Here is a 23,417-nt window from a genome sequence, read left to right as displayed (position 1 = left end):
GCCGGTGCTGTGCCTGAGGACAGGTCCGACACCGTGTGGGGGCAGCACCGTCCGTGTGCCCTGCTCAGTGCAAAGCGCGCGGTGCTCGGTGGTCAGCACCTGTGTCACTCGGGTGGTCGGTGCCCGTGTCACTCCGAGCGGGTCTGTGCGCCCGGCTGTGGTCCTGGCGCTGCTGGCGTGTGGTTCTGGCCCGTGCTGTGGGACGGACTGGTGGCCTGCAGGCTGCATCCCTGCAGCAGGGACCAGAAGTGAGGCCTTTCCCTCCCCGGCCCCAAGGGCATTACCAGTTTGAAACGTGATGCTTGGGGGAAAACATAGCTCGTCACATATAGAAGTTCTTCGTGAAAAAAAATGGTTTTAAACTCCCCTCCCTCCCACCAACCCTCCAAAAGAAGGAACCCCGTACTTTTCATAAAAAAGGGGGATTGTTTTGTATTCGATAGCCTTGTAATGATACTTTTATCGGCCTTTGTATTGAGACTGTTAAAAATGTTTGAGGAATTCTTCTTTTCCAACTTCAGTGCTGAGACTGGTTTGATGTGGCTTTTAAAGATGATTGTGATAACAGCCTGAGGATAACAATCTTGAAAGCAATTTATTTTGAGTTATGTGAAAGAGGAACTGTGATTTAGTTTCTCAGTCTGCTCCAATGCTCAGTGAAGAACCAGATCTTGAACCTGCCAACTTGTGCCAGAGACTCGTGCCTTCTGCTGCTAAATGGTCTCTTTGGGAATGGTCCAAAGTACTGCTGATGGACGGGAGTAATTCCTCAGAGGCGGTAAGGTCAGCTTAGATTGTCACAGGTGAGGGAGGAAATGGAGTTTTCCGAAGAGTTAAGCTGTTACGAACCTAGTGGAGGAGAGTTCATTAATGCTTGGCGAGAACATTGGTTGATAAGATCCAGTGTATTCTGGCAAAAGCGCCCTTCATTTCAGCTGTTTCCAGTGCCGTGGCTGTCTCAGAGGGAGATGTAGAGGGCCACGAGCTGCCAGCCCACCGTGGCCACCTCCCTGCCAGGGACACGGGCACCTCGCGGCCCCATTCAGGTCCCGCTGGTGCAGTTGGCTGTGCCGTGGCTCCTGGCGTGGTGCTGCAGCCAGGGGTGTCAGCCCGGTGGGCCGGGGAGCAGGGGGTGCGGGAGCCTCTCTGGGGACCTGCAGGAGAGCTGCGAGCACAGCCTGGAAGTGCTGCCCCCAGCCCCCGTTGCTCCCGGGGCCAGTAAGACTTGGGTGAGTTTAATCAGCACCTTGGCTGCTTTCAGTGTCTTGGTAAGCCCAGCGTGTGCTTCCCGAGGCTGGGCTGGAATGGAAAACCACTTTCTGAGACTTGCAAACCACCATCATTCTCTCTGGAACAATAAACCATTCTGGGCATTCTTCCCCCAGCCCTGTACCGAAGCCGCAGTGGTTAGCATCTGTGCTGGCACCTGGCTGCAAACCAGTCCCTGCCTCCTCCGGCGGCTGTGTGGGGACCGGGAGGCCCTGGTTCTTCCCGCCCCTCGGTGGTCCCGTGTGCACGTAGCAAGGACCAGCCCCTGCTAACCGCAGCTGCAGTCCCCCCTCGTTCCGGGGAGGAGGCCCTGGCACGGTGGGCGAGGCAGGAACAGTCGGGGTGATTGAGCTGGTTGCCGCTTCTCCTCGCTAGCTTGTTTACCTTCCCGGAGCTGGGGGCTTTCTGCTCTGCTCCGGCAGTGGCCACATAATCCGGATTCCTCAGATAAATTCCTGCTGTTTCTTTGAGATCTGTGGCTGCTGTTTTAATTGCCTTGAGCTCTGGGCCAGACACAGGATCCTTGTTTTATGAAATCAGCGCCTATGAATGATGCTGTTGTGCTTATGTCTCTGAGTTTCTCTCTTTCTCCCTCTCGCCCTCCTCCCCTGGAAGCCGGGGAATTCGGCCCTGGCGGGGCGCTGCCTGCTGTGCCCGTGCAGCTGGCGGCACCGACTCCAGCTGCCATTTTGTGTCCGCCGTTAGCTTCGCTCCCGAGCAGGGTGCCTGCTGCCAGATCGGCCCGTTGCCCTTTCTTTGTGAGTAACACCTCGGTAACCTGCATGATGGCTACCCGCCGCTATCTGCGTGCTCTCTGAGGAAACAAAGCCATCTGTTCTGCCCCGGTAACGTTCCCAGCGCGGGGCCACGTGCGGCTTGGCCACCTGCAGCCGTGCCCAGGGATCCTCGTGTGGCGTCTGGGGCCCAGATTTGCTGGGGACACACCGAAATGCGACGGGCTGCAACGGCAGCGGTGGAGATGACAGCTTTGACAGCCGTGGATTAAAAAAAGCGAGCAACTGTTGTGCGGCCGGGTGGCCAGACAGAAATAAATAGGGCTCTGCTGGGCGGGAGCGAGAGCGGGTGGCAAGTGCAGGCTGGGCCCGGCACTGACACGTGTTTCAGCCCAGATGAAGCTAGCTCATGCGAAAATGTCACAGGGTTCTCCTGTTTTCCATCCGCGGTGGTGGAAAATTATGAAACATGAACAATAGTTGCGTTAGCAGAGCAAGAGTCCCCCGAGCACATGCTTGTGAATAAGTTTTCCCCAGGACACTCACTCCTGGTTTGCTCATTTCTGTGGCCGTTTTTTATTTATACACCTGAAAGAGAATTTTTACTTCTCTCCCTGCCCCCCTGTTTACTTTGGTCGTCGGAAAAAGAGAACCAGACAATGACGGCTCGGGGCTGGCCAGGATGTGCTTGTTGTGGGTGCGTGGGTTTTCTGCTCGTGGTGGGTGGCCACGCAGGGCGGAGATGCATTTCCCATGGATTCGATCTGTCTATCTATTTATTTATTTATTTACCGCCTTTGCTTGTTTCGATTTTTCCAGGGTGTTTTCATCTGGTCGGGCCGTTGTGCGCCTTGCCCGGGAGAGGGTGCCCTTTGCTGGGCTGCCTGCCCGGGGGGGAGCACCGAGGGGGCTGGCGGGTGTGGGACGGGGGCTCCGGGTGCTGCCGGGGGCACGGCAGAGGTCTGTGTCCGGGGGCAGGGGGGAGCCATGTGCGCTGTTAGTCTTTGAGGATGCTTCGCGATCCCTTGTGGAAGATGTTCTACCTATTGTCAGCAAACACCTGGTTCTGTCTCTAACCCTCTGTGGGGCAGCAAGGAAAACAGAAATTGCCTGATAATGCAAAGGTTTGCAGGTCTGACGTGATGTGATCAGGTGCTGTAGTACAGGAACGAGGGCGCTGAGGATGCCTTTGCTTTCATAAGCTCACGTCGGCTGTTCCTGGGCCTCTGGTGGGGCTGTGAAGAAGTCCCAGAGGTGGCTGGAGCCCATCTGGGGGCACGGGGCTGCGGGTGTCCGTGCGCTGCTCACAGCCAGACGTGCTCTGTTGGAACCTGGGCATGCGCAGATGCAGACCCAAGGGACAAATGCCAAATAATCGGTCTTTTTTAGGGGATTTGAAAACGCCTCAGTGCCATCTAGGTGTTCAGTGAGCATCTCAGTGTAACCCGTCCTTCAGAACGATCTAGCTTTAGCTGCGGTGTGGCCCGGCCAATTCTCCTGCTGGACCCAGCCCAGAGCAGGGGAGGACTTTGAGCTCTGCCAGGAGGGGAGGCAGCACGGACATCAGAAGCCAGGCTGCAGCGCGGGCAGCATCAGCTGGTTACCCGAAAATGCCCTCACCTCAGGTCTGGGGCTGGGCTGGGCTGGGCTGCACGTGCCTGCTGCTGCCCACAGGATTTAACCCGGCTTTCGCTGCGTGTGTGCAGGCCAGGAGGGCTTCGCTCAGCCGCCGAGCCCTGCTCCCAGTCCCAGCAGCTTACTGGTGTGGGGGGTTGTGCCGGGAGAGATCACAGCGCTCCTCAGGTCCCGTTTCAGGTCCCCTGTGAGGGCGGGGCAGAGGTCATTGCTTCGAGCCTCTTACCAGAGCTTTTCCCGGTTCGGGTGTCCCGCACACCGGGCTCCCGGCCTCTGCTGGGAGGAGGGCACAGCCCCGCGGCCCGCTGACCCTCCCGGCCGGCTTTTCCTCTGTTCAGCCAGCTTCAAAGGGCTGTTGTTGGATCTTTTCCTGTCCCTTCTCAGTGACGCCCTTTGGACCACCCTAAGCTCCTCTCCCCTTGTCCTCCCGGATCCCACTCGGTGTGATCCCTGCTCTCCCCGGGTTCCTCCCGGCCCTGCCCAGGAGGGCTGCGCGCTGCTCCCCCTCTCCCTGCAGGGCTGCGAGCCGGCCGGAGGCAGCGCTCACCCCTGTGCTGGGCACCCCGCGAGCACACGTGCATACCGGGCGCCTTGTGCAGGCGGCGGGGCGGCCCGGAGGCGAGCCCGTGGGCTCCCTGCCATTCCTCGGCCGTAGGCTGGGAACTATTAATATCGCCGGGCGTGAATGCAGCCCATTCATCGGCCGGCGCGGGGGGAGCCTGCAGCGTGCACGTTTTCTGCTCCTCCCAGCCTTCGCCCGGGTCGTGCGGCCGCCGGCTGGCCCCGGTGCGTGCGGGGCGAGTGTGTGCCTGCGGGGTCCGTGTCGGTCGCCGGCTGGGTGCTGTCCCCGTCGCCGGCTGGGTGCTGTCCCCGTCACTGCCCGTTTATAGCTCATCGCCTCTGGGAGCCTTCCTGCCTCGCTGCCCCCACGCCTCTCCCCCTTCCCGGTTTGCGTGAGGAAACGAGTGGAAAATGCTTGAAATCCTCCTCTGAGCCACTTTTTCCACTGCCTGCCCGTGTTTCCCCCTGGGGCCGCCCTGGTGCTGGCGCCCGGCTTCAACCCACGTAAGGTGCTGCGAGCCCTCCCCTCACCCGGCCGTGCCCCGTTCCGGCCCGTGCAGCCTCCCCAGGTCGGTGGGCGAACAAAGCAGCCGCCCCGCCTGTCCCCTGGGATGCTGGCTCCGCCGTCTGCCCCCGGGGCTGTGCCGCACGGCGCTCCAGGAGTTCTGCTCACCCTCTGCAGCCCCCCCGGGGCAGACGCAGCCTCTGGGACAGCCGGAGCCCGAGCAGCGCTGGCTGCCCGCCGCTGTCCCCTTCGCATGGCCCTGCCCAGGAGCCGGGGGAGCAGGGCTCTGCTGATGGAGACAGTAAGCAGAGAGCTGCCCGGGGGGGCTGCGGCGGGGGTCGGGGCTCGGCTGGGTTCCTGGCACCCTGAGCCACCCCCTGCCCCTCCGTAGCGAGGTGCCTCCTGCCCTCTTGCCTTACATTTCCCACAAACAAATGTATCCTTCAGGTCTACCTTAAATATGTATATATTTTCTTTCCTCTTAGCCCCTGTATTCCAGACTCTCTCCCCCATTTTATTCTCCACCCTCTCGCGAACGGTTCTCAGCCGGTCCCGTCCCACAGGCCGTGGCTCTGGGATCCGAAGGCAGGCCGAGACGTGTGGGAGCATCTTCTGCAGGGCCGCCGAGCCTCGCCCCGGCCTGCCAGAGCAGCGAGCACCGAGCAAGGAGGACCCCTGCGATGTGGGGGGGCTTTGGGGGATGCAGGTCCCACGAGAGCAGCTTCCCCGCTCCTCAGCATCTCGCTGCGGCTTGTGCCCCCCCGATTTGCCTCCCGTTGGGTTTGATGGGCGGGGGGGGCCGGGCGCGGGTTGGCGCCCAGCCGGGCACTGTGCAGGGGACGCGCCTGGGGAGGGGACCCCGCGGGCCGGGGAGGGGACGGGCCGGGAGCGGAGGGGAGGGGAGGGGAGGGGGGCCCGGGGCCGCCCCCCCGTGGCGATTGGCCCCGGCTGCCGGGGGCCGGGGCTCCGCGGCGCTGCCCCCGCCGGGCCGCGCTCCTGGCCCGCAGCCGGCGCTGCCCGCGGCCGCTCGCCCCGACGAGGGCCGGAGCCACGGCCCCGGCTCGCATCAGCCCGCCCGGAGCGGGGCCGGGCCGGGACCCGCTGCCGTTCCCCCTGCCCGCCCGTCCCGCCGTCCGTCCGTCCGTCCGTCCGTCCGTCCCTCCGTCCGTCCCTCCGTCCGTCCGTCCGTCCCTCCGTCCCTCCGTCCGTCCGTCCGTCCCTCCGTCCGTCCCTCCGTCCCTCCGTCCGTCCCTCCGTCCCGCTGTCCGTCTGCAGGACGCCCGCTCGACGGGGGCGCAGCGGAGCCCGGAGGTAAACGGGGGACCCGGCGGTGCGCGCTCCCGCGGGGGGGAGGGGGGTCGGAGCGAGGGGCGCCCCGAGAGCGCGCCCCGGGGGCTGTGCGCGGCCCCGCGGCGCGGAGCTGCCCCAGGCGCGGTCCCGGCGGTGCCTCGGGGCGCCCGGGGGGGGAGCCGCGGGTGGCACCGGGCCCTGCCGGGCACCGGGCGGTGTCCGCGGGGCCCCTCTTCCCCCCCCAGCGGGGACCGGCGCAGGTTGCACCGAAGCGGCCGCCGAAGGAGCCCCGCGGTGCGGTGCGGTGCGATCTGCGGAGCCGGGGAGCTCGCGGGAGCTCCGCGCTCACGTCGGGATCGGGCCCCGCACCCTAACGCGGCGGGGGTCAAGCGCCCGGCTCGGGCTCCCCGAGCCGCGGGCACGGCTTTGCAGCCGGTTCGTCCTTCGGGAGGTCGTTGCGGCTGCTGGGCACGGATCAGCTTGCCGTGCGTAGCTTATCGGGTCGCGAGCTGACGCTGATCTGTCAAAGCTCTCTGCCGAGGTGTCGGGCTGGTTTTGCAGAGGTTATTTGTTTGTGGCTAAAGCAAACATCAGCTTCTGTTTGATTTTGTGATTTGTGTTTTAGAACGGCTCCTTGGTGCGCAGGGCGGGAGTGGGGAGAGACCTTTGCCTTTAGAGGTCCCTGTACAGTCGCGGGCCGTCGGAGAACATATTGTGATGTTATTGGCAGCAGGTTGCATTCTTTGCCGTGCGCACGCTTGAATCCTTATCAATGAACGTGCTTTCTTCTGTTTGCATTTCAACTGCAATGCAGGTAAGAAACGTAGAAGTGTTGCTGGAGCAGGCGCAGCAGCTCCTCGCTGCTCTGCGCAGCTTTATGTTCGGGTCTGCCTCTTGCATGGTGAGCTGTGCAAGGAGCAAGGGCTTGTTTCAAAACCCCTCTGTCTTCCTCCATTTGTGTAGGGAAAAAATAGATCAGATCCTTATACCAAAAGTTCATCACTAGTTTCCTAATGTGACACAACATCAAATCCCAGAGCAAAGCAGGTGTAAAGTGTAGCTTCTGAGAAGGTGCACACGCTCACTTCGTGTACGTGCACTTCCTTTGAGAAATGCTTTTCTAATAAAAGCCCAACTGAATAAATCTAATCGTGCTTCTGTTGAGCATTCCTTGTCTGCATTGCCTCAAATGTCCAACGCGAAGCGTATGCGTGGGGCGGGCTGCCAGCAAGTTAGCTTCGTAAGAGAACAAAATATGGTTGTGCCTAAGGGCACTTCAGTACTTCCCTTTGATTTCTGTACTAATTTCAAAAAGATTTGAAAGTTCTCAAAGTCAGTTTGAGTCGAGCAGGGGAAAAGAAGGCTGCCCTTTGCCTGGGGGTGTACCGGGGTCGCTGCGTGACGTGCAAATCGCCCCCCGGGGAGAGGAGAGCAGGATCTCCCTCCTTAAGCTGTGTATTCCGTGAAGACCTGGTAACAATTTGCCCGGAACAGAGGTGTGCAGGCTGGCATGTGCACTTTGCGTGGCCGCGGACGGGCTGTTGCATTCAGACGTCTGTGGGAGCAGAACCCTCCGAACACAGGCAGCGTGTCGGCCGCGGGGCTGCCGCCGCGGGGAGCGAACGCCTCCTGGCGCAGGGGTCCGGCCTCGGTGCGCTCCGTGCGGGGCTCGGGGCGGCTCCTCCACGACGGCGAGGTGGGCGCGCTCACCTGGGGCTTGTCTCATGGGCGCAGCGGGGAACGTGGTCATTCTGGGTGTAAAAGGCATCTTGTGGTAGCGTGCGGGCCCCAAAGGCCGAGGGGAGATGCTGTGCTCCTGCCGGAACCTCCCGTGCCACAGTGTGTGTGTGCAGGTCCTGCGGCAGCAGTGGCACTCTGAGGCTTTGTGCAAAGGATGTGGAAGAGCGAACACAAAATTCAGCCTGCAGCATCTCTGCTCTGATGGAAGCAGTGGGAGAAGAGACCCTGACAGGAAGGGAGCGTGCTGAGCCTGACCGGGGGTGCCGGACCCGTTTGGGCAGGGGGCAGCGCAGGGAGGCTGCCGGCAGCGCTCTGCTCCGGTGCTGAGGCTCGGGGTGCTCTCAGGGAGGCTGCGGTGCTGGGCGAAGGCTCGGTGTCTTGGGGGTGGCTTTGTCTCGTCTGCAGGAGCAGCACTCGCGGGTCATGGCTCCGTGTGAGCGCAGCCGGCCGGAGCAGCACCACGCGGCGCTGTGCCAGGCGAGCGGCGCTACGCGGGGAGGCACGCGTGGCAGCGGGGACATCTGCGGCCCGGCGGGCAGAGCCTCTCCTCGCCCCTCAGTTCTTCCTCCCGGCCCCACCGGGAAGCAGGAGGCAGCGTTTGGTGGGACGTGGTGCCGCCGGCAGGGACGTGGTGCTGCTGGCAGGGACGTGGTGCCGAGCGGCCGGAGCCTCTCCGCGGTCGGGGGCTGCCTTACCCTTTGTGCCGCCTGCGGTGCGCTCTGGCAGGGCCGGTGGCAGCGCGGCCGCATTCCAGCGGAGCCGGGGGTCTCCCGCCCGGTTAATGATTGAGCCACCGTAACCCTCCTTGTGCGAGCCTCTCTGAAAGTCACCTCCAGGTAATTACATTAATGCTCCCAAGCTGTCGGGGCTGCCACAGAAGTGGAAAGAACCAGGGTCTCTTTCTCTATTTCCAGCTAGAAATGTTTTTTGATGTGCAGGAGGTGACGGCCAGCTGCCTTTTCTCGTCCCTGTTTTCTCTCTGAGGGACGAGGCGCGTTACCTGCCTGGCTGCGCACGCGGGGTTGGCAGCGGTGCGGGGCGGCGCTGGCCTCATCCTGCTCCCCTTGTCCTGGGGCTCCCACCGCCCGGCCTGGCAGCGGCACAAAGCTGCCAATACCTCGCTCCTTGGAGCCCCACGCTCGTTTTGGTACAGGAACGAGTGTCTCTGACACAGGCTGGCCGCCTTTGCTAATCGGGGCTGCGCCAGGGCCCAGGATCACCCAGGGGAGTCAGCGGGGTGACCGAGGCAGGGGGATGCAGCTCCCAGTGCAGCCCCGGGCGCCCAGCTGCCCTCTCTGCTGGCACAGCCCTCGCCAGCCCGCTCTGCCTGCCCCCGCTGTCTCCAGGCGCTGCCTGACTGGTCCCAGTTAATCATTGACGGGTTGCCCGTGCCACGTGGCCCCGCCGCATTTGCCCAGCGCGCAGCGGCGGAGCTGTTTGCTGAGTCCCTTGAAGGATTCCTTATCAGAAAAGGGCACTTGTCACCCAGTGCCAGTCACAGGCTGCGTAAACGTTAACGGCTGGCTCAGGGAACCGGCCCTGGCAAACACAGCGGCTCGGGGGACCTTCCTCCCCTGGAAAATGCCGGGGGGGCTTGCCCACCTCACGTCCCTCGTATCGCACGGCACGTCGCCAGCTGGAGGTGCCTGTGCTGTCCTGCAGCTGCCCGTGCTGGCAGCCCCCTGCTGCTGCTTCCTCAGCGTCCACCCGCGGATCCCACCGAGACAGCCTGCTCTGTGTCACAGACCCCTGCTGCTGCTCAGGACGGGCGTTGGGGCCACCCCTCGGGTACAGGGGTGCAGCAGCTGGGCGGCGGGCAGGTGCCCAAGGAGAGCCTCTTATCGCTGGCTACGGTGCCGCAGGAGGGGACGTGTCCCTCGCTGCCGCTTCTTCCCCCACCCACCCGATCGTGCCGCGGCGGGGCTGGAGGGCGGCGCGGCGCCTGGAGCAGCTGCGCTCCCTCCCCACGTCCCGGGGCGAGCACCTGGGGCTGGATTTCCGCAGAGCCTGCGGCGCACGCCTGGGCCTCCCGGTGCCTGACCGGCAGCAGGAGCGCGGCGCTCCTCCGGGGACGGCACGCCGCTGAGGCCAGGGTCCCGGCACGCTCGGCCCGGCTGCGCTGGGGATTTGCTGCCCTTTATCCGGGGAGGGAAGAGCGTCTGACTGCAACGTGCGCGGGGTCTGCAGGGAGCCCGCTCGTGCCGATTTAATGGCAAGCGTGCTGCGCCCTGCTGGAGCTGGCTTTGATGCTCGTGTTCAAAGCTCGCTAGGGCGTAAGTGTGTAACGTCACTGCCTAGGGAAAGTGCCTGCGCTCCCAGGAGCGTGCGTGTGCTCTGCTTCCAGCGCTGCTCGTGCAAACGCGACGGGGTTGCAGCAGGACAGGGGGCTTCTGACCTGCAGGTTGTAACTGCCCGAGTGTAAGTGGCGTGCAAAGGTGGATGGCGGGGTTTCTGTTCTCTCCCCAACCCCCCGGTCTTTTTTTTTTTCCTCCCCATGAATTTCACAAGAATATTTTCACTGCTGTCAAGGGCACAAGTTCAGCTTCTGAATGCCCCTTTGTCTTACGCAGCACAGAGGCGTCACGCTCTCCTGCCGTGCCTTCTAGGAAAGGCACCAAAACGTTTCCCCGCGCCCCTGCCAGCGGCGGCGGTGCTCCAGGCGCTGTGCTGGGCCCCGCGGCAGGCGGCGAGGTGGGAGCTGGTGCGGCCGGGCAGTGTCTGCCTGCACGGAGGGTCCTCAGCCTCTGCTGCGGCGCAGGCTGGGAGGGGAGGGAGCAGAGGGCTGCGGGACCGGCCCCTTCTGCCCCCCTCTCGGTCCCCGCGGGGTCGGTGCCTGCAGGGTGCGTGGCTGGCGTCCCGCAGCGCCCCGTGGCTCCCGCTCCGTCCTGGGTGGGAGGGGAAGCAAAGGCAGAGAGGGCAAGGAAGCGAGCACTGAAAGAAAAGGGAGGAGAAGAGGACTGAAGGGGGTCGGGCTGCGCTGCAGGAGCTGGGACGAGGCTGTGGCCGGGGAGCTGTGAGCCGGGCTGGGGGGGAAGAGGGAGCGGTGCCGGGGGTCGGAGGATGCCGGCGAGGGGGCGGCCGGGGCAGGGTCTCTGTCACCCCCAGCAGAACTGCAAGCGGGCGGAGGCGGCGGCAGCCGGACGTGTCGCAAGACCGCTGGGACGGAGACGCTCAGAGGTGACTCAAAGCTCACTTGACCTCGTTTCGTCAGGCTCGTTGGGTAAGAGCAGAACCTCTGGGCGGTTTCGGCCTCATTTTCCCGGACAGATAACAAACTGCCCACCGCACCTCGCTGCCGGGCCCCCGCCTGCTCCCACAGCCGGCCCCAGCTCGGCAGAGCCCCGCGGTGCCCTGGCAGCCCAGCCCCCAGCGCCGTGCCCGCCGCTCGGAGCCTGGCAGCGCGGCCGTGCCGCCGGCCCCGTGCCTGGGGCTGTGCACGGGCTTCCTGCGGCCCTTCTGGAGTGAGGCTCTGCGGGTATGGCAGCGCCTCGCGGGCACTCGGGGCAGTCCTTTTCCCCCAGCTGCAAATAACGGGCTTCTGAAAAAGGGTTTGGAGAACTTAATCGCGCCTGAGATGGTGTGTAAGAGAAAATGGGGGAGTGACTGCCGCGTGCCGGGGCTTCCTTCAGCGCCCTGCCCTGGTCCCCTGCTCCCTCCCCTTCCCTCTCCGGCCCAGAGAGCCTTTCCCTGGCAGGTGCAGGACAGCGCTGGATTTATGGGCTGCTGTAAACCCGGCGTGCCCTTCACAGCGTTTTGTCTTGTCCTTGTTTCATTCGGCACTCTTGCACCCAGCGCCGAATCCCTTTATCTTCAGTTACAGGTACTCCTGATTCCCATCCTTTGCTGCCGAGCTGGGGCAGGGAGCGTTTCTTGCCGGACAGCTGCGTGCTGGGCGCAGGGAGCGGTGCCCGTGTGCCCGCTGCTCCTCTCCCCAGGTCTCACCCCGTACGAAGGCGGATGAGTTCTGCCTTGTGGCCATCCTGTCCCACGGCTGCTGGGGTGACACGCGGGCTGCACAAACGAAGCTGGGGTCCGGCTGCCAGCACGTGTCCCCGCACGCACCGCGCTGCTGCTGGGGACGTCGGCTGGCTGCGGGCCGGGGCCCTGGGCGTCCCCCGGGCTGCAGGTGCCGGGCTGCCCCCTCGGGGGCTGCATCTCCTTGCCCAGCTCGTCCGTCAGAGCCAGAGGAACGGCCCTGCTCCCTTGGGCCCCGCTCGGCTGTTGTAGAAGCATCGTCCTCCTCGTCCAGAGCTCCCCACAGCACTTGGTGCTGCCGGCTCGCGCAGGCTGTCCCGCAGGGATCAGGGCTGCTCGCCCTCAGCACCTCCACAGACAAGGCCAAAAGCCAGGACCGAGCAGGAGCTGGGGCTCCTCTGCGAGGACAGGCACGATCTCCTGCCAGCCTTTGACTCGGGCTCTGGATGGGCACTTCGCTTTCCAGCCAAGTGGAAGCTGACCCCGCTGCCTTCCTTCCCCACAGCCCGTGCCCGCACACACCTCCGCAGCACAACGCTCCCAGCGCTGCTGCTGCTGCTCAGAAAAACAACAAATATTTTAGGCATTCTGCAGCAGCAGCTGAATTGTATCAAACTGCTTCGTGCATCTGAGACTTAAAGCCCTGAGTGTACATTTTTGAAGGGGCGCGTTCAGGGAGGCGTGGAAGAGGGGCAGCAGAATTGCACTCTGTGAATCCTTTGTGAGCCTACGGTCAGCACCTCTGCGTACGGGATTTCCTGCATTTCTTCTCCTCCTCTTGTTCCTTTCTTTTATTTTGTGTAGGGATGTTGGTATGAAAACAGTGCTTGTACTTCCTAAGCCTCCACGTGTTGCTTCGCTCCCCAGCCTCGCTAGAGTAAGCGCAGCGCTGTGGAGCCTGCACGAGGTAGGATCTGCTGGCTTTGGATGCTGGGCATTGCCAGTGCTGTGTAATCTGACCCTGCGTGCGCCGTTTTACCTTCCTTATCCTGGCTTTTCAATTCCCATTTCCACGTGGGAACCCCATCCCTGCCGGCTGCAGAAACCTCGCGGATGGGATTTGGAGCTGGGAAATGGCACGGCACTCTGCAGGGGGGCTCTGCCGGCAGGGACGTCGGGGTCGGAGCTCGTCAGGCGGAGGTCGGGGTAGTTTGTTGCGGGCCGTGAGTCCCTGGGGCTGGCTATGGCAGGGACATTGGGCTCACAGCTGTGCCCCGCCGTGCTGCAGGTGGCCGGGGAAGGGCTCCTGGGTGCAGGCGCACGTGTGGGGCTGGGCGGGCTGGACGGGCTGCTCCCCGACAAGGGCAGGGAGGAGGAAGGCGCAGGTGCTGCCCCTCTGCTTCCCCAGCTGCTCCCTGGCGATGCAGGACCTGGAGTGATGCGAACAACTGTGCGAGCTTGTCCTCTGCTTGGGAGTGGAGCCTGTGTTTGTCTAAAAGTAAAGCCTGTTTTGAGGGTCTGGGCTTTCCTCATCAGGGAGTTTGCACCTGGGTTATGGATTTGGGACCGGTTTCGCTCAAGACGTGGTGGTGGTGCAAGGACATGGGCACCTCTAGCAAGAGGATGCTCTCCTGTTGCCACCCCAGAACAAAGGCACCTGGAAACTTAATTGTGGGTGTCGGAGCATGCAGCGGGGACTGAAAGGGTTAAACGTGCTTTGCAGTGTGTTTTAAAAAAAAGGAAAAAAAGCCATTTCCTTCATGTCCAGAGACAGTTTATTTTCTGGGCATTCTTCGGGACTCAGGGAGGTGCCTTTTCTTTAAGGCATTTCCTGTAAGCAAGTTTATATTTGGACTGGGGAGGGGGCGGGGGGCGGAGGTCGGTGGGGAGGGGGCCGGTGCCCCGGTCGAGTGACCTCAGCTTTTGGCTCCTTCTCCCAAATTGTTCGAGGCGGTGGCCGCGGGGCGGGGAAGGAGCAGGGTGGGGGCCGAGCGGGGCGAGCAGGCCCTCCCCGGGATGCCAGAAACCCGGAGCACACGGGGGGGTCACGCCGAGCAGGATGGAGCAACGCTGGCCGGGGGGGAGCAAAACCTCGTCTGTGTCAAACCCTCCGTGTTCAGACAGGAACAAAATCCCCTTACTGAGCTGTGTCATCACAGCACCCCCCTTGCTTTAAGCTCCCTCCTCGCCCTTGCTGCTGCCGTGCCCCATCGGGAGCTGGGGACCCGGACCAGCACCCAGCGGTGCTCCGCGCAGCCCGGCAGCGCCCAGCGGGCACGGCTCTGGCTGCAGAAGGCATCGGAGAGGGATGGTGGGCTCTGGAAAACGAAGCTGGCGCCAGCAAGGGGGCTCGATTCCAGTTGGTCTCAGTGCTGCTGCAGCAACTTTGGTGGGAATTCGTGACACGTGGGGCAGGGCCTACAGAGAGCAGCTCCCTGCGCTTGGAGGTGAGGAGCTGCTGTGTTCTGTCCTCCTTGTCCTCCCTGCGAAGTAGTGACCTGCTAAGGCACCATTAAATGCCCTTCTCTACGACACCCAGGCAGGCTTTTAGGTTAGCGTTTGGCATTTATGGAGCAGGCGGGTTTATCCTCACCATCCTTCACCACGGCTAACACCAGAAGCAGCTGCCTTGTCTTGCCCCAGGAGCGGTCAGTGCCAGAAAGAGGTGGCTGTCATCGCTTTCCACCCTCTAAAGCCTTTAAGGTGACGAAGATGAGGCCTGCCAGAACCCAAATTCTGGGGCCCATTGTTCACCATCTCTGTCTAATTTTGCTCTCCCTGTCCCCCAAGATAACGCTGATTTCTGTTAAAAACAAAAAAGCAAGCAAGGAATATATAAGATCATCAAAGCGTATTGTGCTCTTGAGCAGATCTTGAGCAGATTTAACTCTTTTCCCGTTGATATTTGATCAGACATTTATTCTTGTGCGAAACCCTTGGGGCTTGCTGCAGGAGCCCCAGCTGCCCCTGGGATAAGACGCAGCAGGTTGGGTTAACCTCCGTGTCTCAAGCAATTCTCCCATTGTTCCCCATGCCAAGTTTCTTCTCCCCCATTTTGTTTTCTTTTTATTACTGTGATTTCCTAACATCGGAAGAGGCGAGTTATGAAACTGGAGTTATCCAAACACGTCTTGTTTGAAGATAGCGTTTCATCCAGCAGATGCAGCTTCCTGCCCTGTAAATGGTTTTCATTGTTTCGCCTTGGCTCCTGGCCCTATATCTGTTGGGGCCACTGGTGGCGTCGCTCAGCGCTGGCAGCCTGAGCAGTGGCAGCCCCAGCCATGAAATACCAGTGGCCATGAGGCGGTGTGACAAGGCTGAACTGGGAGCACTGGTGTTTTGTAGATAGCCTCTGAAAACGTTTGGGAGGCTTGCTGGAGGTTGCCTCTGTCTGGGTTAGAAAGGCAGGTGCCTGCTTTGGGGCTGGCAGGTGCTGCCTTGGTTTGGCTGCCGCTTCAGCAGGAGACGCTCGGTTTTCCCGTAGCGCCCACTCCTCCATCCGGACCGTCTGGGGATGTTTCTTGGTGCCATTTCTGCTCAAAGACACGCCGAGTCAAAGTGCCCCACGTGCCTTGCACATACCGTGCTGCTTGTGGGATCCCCCGTGTCCGAAGGGGATCAGGCCTTGGGGCCCGTGACCAGATGCCAGCTGCTGAGATGGAGACAAGAAGCAGCACGGAGCGGTTACAGAATACTGCATTGTTCTCCCCGGCCTTTTCGGCTGCACACCAGGATTGTCTTGTGCTGGGCCACGTGCAAGGACAGCTGCTGACCTAGCGGTTTGCCCTCGAATTGTCAAAGAGGAAGGAACTGGAGGAGCGGGTACATACCGTCAGGTGATGCTGGTCGGTGTGACAAGGATCATTCCCAGCCCGAAGGCAGCCGCGTCCTTTTTGGGTCTTTCCCAGGTACCGCAGAAGAAGCGGGTGTGAAGAAGCTCCCTGGGGGCGTGCCGGGGAAGCCGGTCCTCCCGCTGCCACCGCCGCGTGCTCCGGGGCTTGGAGCGGCAGCCGGGGGGGCTTCCTGCCCTGCTTCAGGGTAATCCTGCCACGCGTGATGTTTAAGGGCCTGAACACGATTCTGTTCAAAGCTGTTTTATGGTTCCTTCCCTTTCTGGGAGAGAACTGGCTCCGTATAGAAATGGGGGCTATCCTGGGGCAAGGCTTTTTCCGAGTACGCTTTCCTTGAGGGGTTGCTGCGGGGTGGGAGCAGGTGACGAAGGTGACGATCCCGCTGCTCAGCGTGCCCGTGGGACAGGGACGGGGTCGGGGCTGCTCTGTGCTCCCGGGGGTCCCGACGCCTGCAGGGCTGCGCTGTCCCGCTGAGCCTTTGGAGGGAGCGAGGCTGCTGAGGGCTCTGAGCAGCTCTGCTATCCCTCAGAAACCCGAGGCTGTGTTTGTGGCAAGCCCCTGAGCCCTACCTCAGCATTACCTGTGGTAAAAGGGTGGGGAGGAGGACGAGGCTCCAGAGGAGGCTGCAGCACCTGCGTGCTCAGCGCGTGCCACTCGTCCCGCGGAGCCGATCCATCCGCAGCAGATCGAGGAATGCCTTGGCCCTGCCCGTTTCAGAGTCAAAATCACTTGGCTTCGGCTGTGTTTGTGCCCTGTCTTACTCCTCACCTTTGTGTTTTGCGTCCCTTAAGTTTCCCCGACTAAAAAAATTTGCAGACTGCTCTCAGACTTGTAACCGTGTGAGCATTCACACCATGACTGCCTCTGGCAGGTAACTGCAAAAACGCCGTCTGGCTGTTGTCCCTGATTAGGAGCATTTGATCCAGAAATCAAAAAAGTCTGAACTGCTTTTCCAGTAGGACGGTTAAATAGGAAATGAAGAAAATAGTGATACGCTCCTTGAACAGCTGCTACGAATATGACAAGTGTGTTTATCTGTGGAACAGGAGGCTGGTCTCTTCGCAGCCTGCTAGAAGGGGCGGTGGGTGAAGTCTGTTTTGGTGGTAAAAGGCTGGAAATTCCGCTTTTCTTGTCAGCGGGGAGCAACCAACCTGCAGACAAAGCTGTGGGAGTCCGGTAGCTGACCTCTGAGGGGTCCTTCAGCACAGCGACTTTGAACCCCGGCGTTTTGGAGAAGGAAAGCAGGCGTTTGCCAGCACCCTGGAAGGCAAGTGGGGGCCCTGCCGAGGGCGTGCGCAGGCGGTGGGAGCGCGGCGGCTGCCAGGGGGGCCTCACCTCTTCTCCTCTTCTCCTCGGGCAGCTCCTGGGAGAGCCGTGCTGCTGGCAGCTCGGGGCGGCCGGGCTGCGAGTGGGTTTTGGTGGCCTCGTTCCCTGGCATCGTGAGAACGGGATGGCGCTGTTGGTTTTATTAATTCTTCGAAGTACGCTTTTAATTCTGCTTTTTAGAGAAAAAGTGAAATGCGCAGGGACACCTGCTGTGGCCGAGGTGTGCCGCCGCATCCTTCCTGTTTCAGACCGCCTGGCTCCGGGCGGCGCGGTGAGGTGGAGCTGGGGGGTCCCTGGGGGCCTCTGGCAGCCGGGGCGCTGGGTGAGGGTCTGTTCGCGCCCGATGCGAGGCGCGCTCCTGCTCTAGCATGCAGGCTGAAAGGGGCACGTGGGGTGCCCCCACCATTCCCAGTCCCGTCCGCCCTGACCAGTCCCCAGACACTGGGAGGGAGCTCTGTGGTGGCTGCGGGACACGTGGCGTGGGATTAAAGCTGTGGGTGAGGAGGAGGAGCGTCAGAGCCTGCCGGTAAGTCAAAGCTTTCCTGCCTGGCGCTGCGTGACCGGGGCGCGGGGCTGCTGCTGGCTGTGACCGTGTGCTCGGGCGTGCGGCACGCAGCTGGTAACCGGCAAGTGGCTGAGGGCTTCTGGGCAGCGGGGAGCTGGAGGCAGGTTGGGACTTGGTTGAGGCTGCCCGAGGAGGTGAATTCTGGGTGGATTGCATTTCGCTGACAGCAGAGCCTGTGCCAGTTGCTTCGAGAGGAGCTGGGTGTGCCGCAGAGCTCTTCCTTCGGCACCGGGCTGCGCAGGAAGCCGCAGCGGGGAGCACGCCGTCCCCGGGGCACGAGCACGGCAGCGCTGCCCTGCCTCTCCTCTCGTGTCCTCCAGCTTTCCCACCTGCTGAAAAAGCCATGATTTTTTTTTATTATTTTTTTTCTTCGCATGAATGGAGTGTGCTTTTGTGAATGTTCTTTACGGGATGTGAAGCTGCAGATGTTTGCTCATTAATTAAGCTCTGCAGAACTGCTGCCGGAAGCAGCGCCAATCACTTGGCAGAGGTCTGCGGTTTGCTGTTTTTCCTTCCTGCTCCCTTGTCGGCTAAGCAAGCCCTGAGCTAGCTGTCCGCTTGTGCAACGGTCCCTGCCCCTTCCCCGCTCCGCCAGAGCGGTGCTTTGGGCTGGCGCCTCCCATGCTGCGGTGGGCTGGGGTCCACCACGCAGGGTCACGGGGAGGGAGTTCACCGCTCACATCTCTGTTCTCTGGCCACAGCCCGTCAGGGAAGGTAGAGGATAAAAGGTCAGAAGTTGAAATTATTTGTGTTTGATAAGGTTCGCTGACATTTCATCTTCCGTCTCCATAGGGAAGAGGAAAGCACGGTGAATTAAGAACATCTGCCTTGGCAGGGAGAGCTCTGCCTGGCTCTGGGTCAGGCTGGAGTCCTGCCTCATGAGACCTGAAGCCTCTGTGATCCCAATCTCCTCATTAAACATGAAGGTGGTGATCTCAGATGTCCTTGGGCTTCTCTCTGCGCTGGCAGAGTCACTCACCTGCCCAGCTGCTTCCCTTGGCGAAATCTCCTGCTTTCTGGCCGTGCGTGCCCCTCCTCCAACAGGGGCTGTGCTCGTAAACGTCTCCTGGCAGCATGGATAAATATAACTAGATGTTGTGCAATTCTGTGTGCATTATCGAGGCACTTTTGTCACCTTGCCAGGCTCCTGAGCCGGCTGGGGTGTCGGATGGTACGACAGGGGCTCGGACGCTTTTTCTCCAGTTCCCTGCTGCAAGTCATGCCCCTGTTGTCCCCTTCAGCGTGCCTGGGGCAGGGCGGCGGAGAGGAGGCTCCTGCTGCACTGGAGCAGGGCGCTGAGCCTGGGTGCTCGCTGGGCGCCAAAGTCCGCCTCTGTCACGGAGCTGCTGGGGCTGGGGGTGGCTGGGGGGACGTGGAGCCAGCTGCGGGTACCCCGCTTCCTGCTGCCTTATCTCTCCGGCCCAGCGGGCTGGCACATGTAATTTATCCAGTAACGGCTCCTTATCCGGACGGGGAAAGTAGTAACAGCGGGCAGGGCTCGTAAAGAAGGAGAGCAAATAAGGAAAAAGGAGCACGGGCAAGCTCTGCTAGACCCAGTGGTGCTGGTGGAGCACGTCAGTGTGGGGGGACAGGGCACTGCTGCTCCCGTGGGGCTGCCTGGCTGTGCCCCCGGGGCAGGTGGAGCGGGGCGCTCAGCACAGCGCGTGCCCGTGCTGCATCGTGCGCTGTTCTGGACGGAAGCGAGGTACGGGTGCTGCGGTCGGCGTGCTGGTGCCATCGAGGCTGAGCGAGCCCTGCTGGAGCACAGGGGCTGGCTTTTTGCAAAGGAACAGGAGCAGAGACTTGTGCAGCAGACGTTTCAAGGCAGCTCAGCACTCCGTTTTCTAACCACTTGTGAAAACCCAGTGTGCATTAAGGGCTCTGAGTCCCTTCAGAAAATGCGTGCGAGTCAAAAATTAGTGACTCATAAAAATAGACACGGATGAGTCCTAGAAAGTAGCGAGCTGATTGATTTACCACAAGTGACGTTAGCCTGCAGCTCTGAGGTAGAAGTTTTCTCAGGGAAAGGTTTCCTGAGAAACATCAACAGAAGAACGACCGCATGCCAGTGAGCATGGCTTGAGAAGGTGTCAATATTTTAAAGCATTGTTCTGAAAGGCATGAGGATGAATGCTGTGGAAGCTTAGGTGAGTGAAATGCTTCCATGCGAGCCATCCATGAATGGGGTTGAGGTGGCAATGGGAGGCTCCACGGTTTGGGAGCTGCCCCGAGGCTCAGGAAAGGTGGATATTGCTGCCAAGGTCCTCGCTCCGCAACGCTCGGGCGCTCAGGGGGACTTTGAGCCCTGCCCGAGCGCCCTTCCCGGCCGGCTGCCCGCTGGCCAAGGAGTCCTGAGCAGCTCCGAAAGCCTTTCCCTCTGTATTCCTGCCCAGTGGCTGTGCTGCGGGACGGTGCCCACCTGGCTGCTGCAGTGGAGGCTTTGCTGGAGGGCTCGCTGTAGGTGAAGATCCTGATATGACTATTTTATTTCAAAGCTTTGCTAATATAACCCCCCGAGGAGCATCGAACGTGGGCTGGAATCACTTTCTCCAGTCCCCATGAGTAAGCCCTTCATCAGGAGGGGAATTTGTCTCCCATGAGCTGCAGACTCCTCCTCACTTTGTTGTTGCCCTTCGGGCTACAAGCACAAGTGGGGCCATTGTGCTCTCGGGTCAATACTCAGCCAGGCAAAAAAGCCCCGAGTAGGTCTTGCTGTGACAAATCTCCTTCTGCTTAAACAGGGACTTTCACATGGAAGGGAAGCTGGGAAAAGCATGTCTGTTCCTGCCAAAAGGAGCTCGTTTGCAAGTAACTGGCCTCTGTTTTCTAATGCTGCTACCGTGAATGGTCGGTGTGTTGAATTAGGGCTTCCTGCTGTCTTCTAACTCATGGGCTTCTCCTTGGCGTGACCCTAGGGAGGTCTTCCTGTATTTCTGACCTTGCTGTCTGCAGCCACAGGAGTCAGTCTAATGCATTTGGCGTCATAACTTCCCTTGAGCCTGGGTAGCTGTGTCAGGAGGGCGGGCGTGTCTGCGTGTAAAACCCTAAGAAGGCTGGGAAGTGCCTGGTTAATTAGCAAAACTGAAGGAGAGAGTCATTTTAACCATCTCTGAGAAGCACTTCCCATTGCTTACAGGAGATGTGTGGGGTTTAAGACTGGTCCTTCAGCTACAGGTAAGCGCGCTTCCCTCCGTGGATCCTCAGATCCCCCTGCCACAACGGGCGCAGTCTCCTTGCCGTGTCCCACCGGGCTTCGCTTGCTTCTGCTCCTCGGAAAATGCCACGTTGGGCACTAAGGGCCTGGGGTTACACTGCGTGTTGGCTGTAGGTAGGGTGTCTGGGGCGGAGGCGAGCAGAGCTGACCCGGGCAGAGGTGGCTTCTCTGGTGGGACGCAGACAGACGGGACCAGGCCAGGTGAGCCGGGTCCGTAATTCCCAGTGTAGATGCATGGTTCTTCTTCCATTGGGATTCAGCATCTTGACTGTCAGGTCAGCATATGAGTCTATAACATCGCTCGAGGCCAGCTTTTGCATCCTGTTTTGTAATATTCCCTGACATTCCCCACATTCCTGGCAAGGAGACTTCTGTATTTTTAAAAAATATTCCTTTGTCTCTTCGCAAAACTGTGACATCCTTTAAAACTACTTCTCAAGAAGTCTGTTGGCTTGCTCTCTGCAGCAGCTCCCGTTAGCTTCATAAAGAAAAGGAAGCCTTGAGCTTGGAGCCCAGCCCCACCACCATCTCCTTCCAGTGGGGAAAGAGTGGGAGCAGGGAAGAGAAAGGCTTGTGGGGCTCAGGTCGGTTCCATACACCTCGGCTGCATGTTACCTGGTTCCACCCTTGCTCATCACGTGTTCATGGTCATTATGTGCTCAGAGCCGTGCTTGTGTCACCGCTGTAGCCCATCTCAACAGCGTGGTCTGGAGGTTTCTGGTTTTGGAGGAGAACTTTGTGGTCCTGGGGTCGGCATCTTGCCTCCAGCACTGCCGTCTGCCTTACCTACCAGGGTGTAAAGAAGAAAGCTGAGGGGAGACTGGGATGGTTTGCAGTGCTGTATCCATTGCGGATGAGAGTCCTATTGTGTTTTGCACCAGGTGTCAGAAACAGGGGGGGAAATAAATAACCTGGTGTTAAAGGCAGCAGTATGACCTGCTGGAGAGTTGGTCTTGAAGCCATACAGCTTGTTGTCAGCTGAACTGGGGTATATCTGGTAAAACTGTCGGTACCACCGCAGCTGTACTTCAGAGTGACCAGGAAAAGACTGGTTTGAGAAGGAGAAGCACGAACCAAGAACACAACCCACAGGCCTCTGTGTCGTGTCTTCTCCCGGTGCTGGGGCCCCGTTCCCGTGTTTCTGCAGGGCAGCAGCTCCCCAGGGAGCCCCCCGAAGGGGCTCTGCCAGCTCCGCCTTCCTCACTCGTCGAGGGGACGGGGCCACGGGGCCCTTCTGCGTGCCCGGGAAGGAGCTACTCGTGCTGGGACGCCCTCAGCCTCTCCTGGGCAGCTTTTCAGTTCGCTCCAGGCACGGGGACTGGACCGGCTGTCTCCTCCAGCTCTTTGGAGCCAGAACAGGCTCTCTCCTCCCTCCTCTCCCACCTAAAAACGTTGGCTGACTGGAAACCCAGGAGGCAGCCACTGCCCTTTTGCTGCAACTGGAAATTATGGTCTGGTTTCCTTCTGTGGCGCCACAGGAGCGTTAATGACAGGAAGGTCCGGCCAGGGCCGTGATGGAAGAGGCTCTTCCTGAGGAGACCTGGAGCACTGTCCCCGTGCCGAGGGGAGGCTGTGGCAGCGGGCAGGACGTGCCTGTGGCACCTGGGGGCCGGTCCGGAGCCGCCTGTCCCAGAGAGCCCGCCGTGGTCATCACCCTGGTGTGCAGTGCGTGCCTGCTGCGGCCTGTGCCCAGAAGGCCTTCCTCGCTGCGAAGCGTGGCTGTTACTTAGCATTGGCTGGCTGTGCCTGCTGCTGGCTCGTGTCTGGCGGTGCTTTCAGCCCCAGGAGGACCAGGAGTGCTCGGTTCAGAGATCTCGTTAACCTGCTCCATCGAAACAGCTTCGTGGGATCCTTGAGCAGCGTTATTGCAGTACGTGTTGTGGGCTGGGCCCGGCAGCAGCCGCGACACCTTCCCTGACAGCACACTGAAGGGTCGTGGCGTCGCTGCCGCTGAGGCCCGGCGCTTCCTTGCATCGCTAGGACATGAGATCACGTTTGGAAGCAGCTTCGGGCTCCTCCCGTGGTGGTGGAAATTTTGCACATGGTCATTGGTAACTTGGATGGCCACGGAGACGCCTCCACATCTGCTGGCGACTCCCTGGTGTCAGCGGGACACCCTCGCTGCCACACGTGCGGGCGTTTGCGTCCCACTCCCTGCCAAGGGCTGCTCTCGGACGGATCTACCAGCCCCCTCCATCAACTGTCCCCTTCTGCAATTCGGACCGAGGGCTCCCCTGCCAGGTCCCGCTCCAACGAGGGGATCTCGCAGCTCGTTCTGTAAAACGGTTCGTGCCAAAAATGCTGGATGAGGAGCGTGCAGTTACAGAGAATGTGCTTTTCATTATGGGGGCTAATCCCATGTCATCCAAAGCTTCTTATTCGGAGCATGTTGCTCCCGTTAGCTGCAGCCTGCCTGACAGTGCGCGAGTCCTGCCTGCGTGAAGGGAAGGTGTGCTCCTGCGGCAAAGCGAAGCACCGGTGGGTTGAGCACAAACCATGAATATATGGCAAATTTGGCAATCAAGTCCATATGTCTCGGATAGCAGGTACTCCCATTCTTCTCCCTGAATAACCATTTCTTCAAAGCTTTTGGTCCCCTTTGATATCCTGAGGAACTGGGAAGTTTATGATGGCATCGGTCCCTGCTTTCCGTTCTGCCAGCTCTCCCAGAGGACGTGGTTCCCGTAGGAAAAGGCTGGATCCACCCGCGCTCCTGCCTGGCTGGGAGCGGCTCGCAGCTCTCTGCGGTTTGCCAGCAATTGGCCACCAGAAGCCGCTCAGTGCGACTGGAGCCCCGCGACGTGCGCAGCCG

The 23,417-nt window shown here is 60.9% G+C and overlaps 1 protein-coding gene across 1 annotated transcript in view; it reads left to right on the top strand.

Moving 5' to 3' along the window:
- The first annotated feature begins 5,722 nt into the window (after positions 1-5,722).
- Positions 5,723-23,417, top strand: part of STARD8 (StAR related lipid transfer domain containing 8) — a 43,427-nt gene continuing 25,732 nt past the window's right edge. The window contains exon 1 of the mRNA XM_035541931.2: positions 5,723-6,015. The gene's annotated coding sequence lies outside the window, so the exon portion shown is untranslated. The remainder of the gene's footprint in view (positions 6,016-23,417) is intronic.

Source organism: Cygnus atratus, chromosome 13, assembly GCF_013377495.2.
Source record: "Cygnus atratus isolate AKBS03 ecotype Queensland, Australia chromosome 13, CAtr_DNAZoo_HiC_assembly, whole genome shotgun sequence".
NCBI lineage: Eukaryota > Metazoa > Chordata > Aves > Anseriformes > Anatidae > Cygnus > Cygnus atratus.
The sequence above is the reverse complement of the archived record's forward strand: the minus strand, read 5'-3'. Positions and strand labels throughout refer to the sequence as shown.